We start from the raw sequence: 651 nt of genomic DNA on the forward strand, positions 1-651 counted from the left end.
ATGGAAGCAAAGTCTGGTGTGGCGGGGGGGACGGTGTGTGTGAGTTTGGGCTGGAGAAGTGGCAGTGATGGACAGTCCCTACAGAACTGAATCTACCTCCTAGGGAAATCTGAGAAATGGGTGTTGCGATGTCCTATTTCAAGGTAAAGTTTTAATCAGTTTGCCCTTGGCGAAGCACTTGGGCTATTGTGGTGCTATTGTAAACTGTTTGGCAGCTTAGCACAGTAGGGCTGAACTCACAGCTCCGAGCCCTCGGGCTGGAGGTTTCTTCACCAGCTGAATCCTGTCCCCTGATAGCTGGGGCTGGGCTTCGGCACATGTGACAGAAACGGATGAGGCATAACTTGGTTCCTTCGATGTATGATGGTTTTGAGACTCAAACCAGTGTGCCAGTGGGCCCTGTGGGCGTAGGAGGCGAGTGGAGCCACATGAAGCAAGGCAGGCGTCCGCTAACTGCATGTTCTTTGTGTCCGTTTGGTACTGAGCTGGTTTCAGTTTTTGTTTCTTTTTTTTTTTTTCTCTGATGTTTCCAAGTTGTTGACTTCAAGGAACTGGGTTTTGTGTATTTTTTTAGACACTGGGAACTTGTTAAAAGGAAAAGCAGCAGCACCAGGAGGCTCAAGGTGGAGCGTGGCCGGAGCTGAGGGGGGA

The sequence above is a fragment of the Apaloderma vittatum genome, unplaced genomic scaffold, assembly GCF_000703405.1.
Source record: "Apaloderma vittatum isolate BGI_N311 unplaced genomic scaffold, ASM70340v1 scaffold12360, whole genome shotgun sequence".
NCBI lineage: Eukaryota > Metazoa > Chordata > Aves > Trogoniformes > Trogonidae > Apaloderma > Apaloderma vittatum.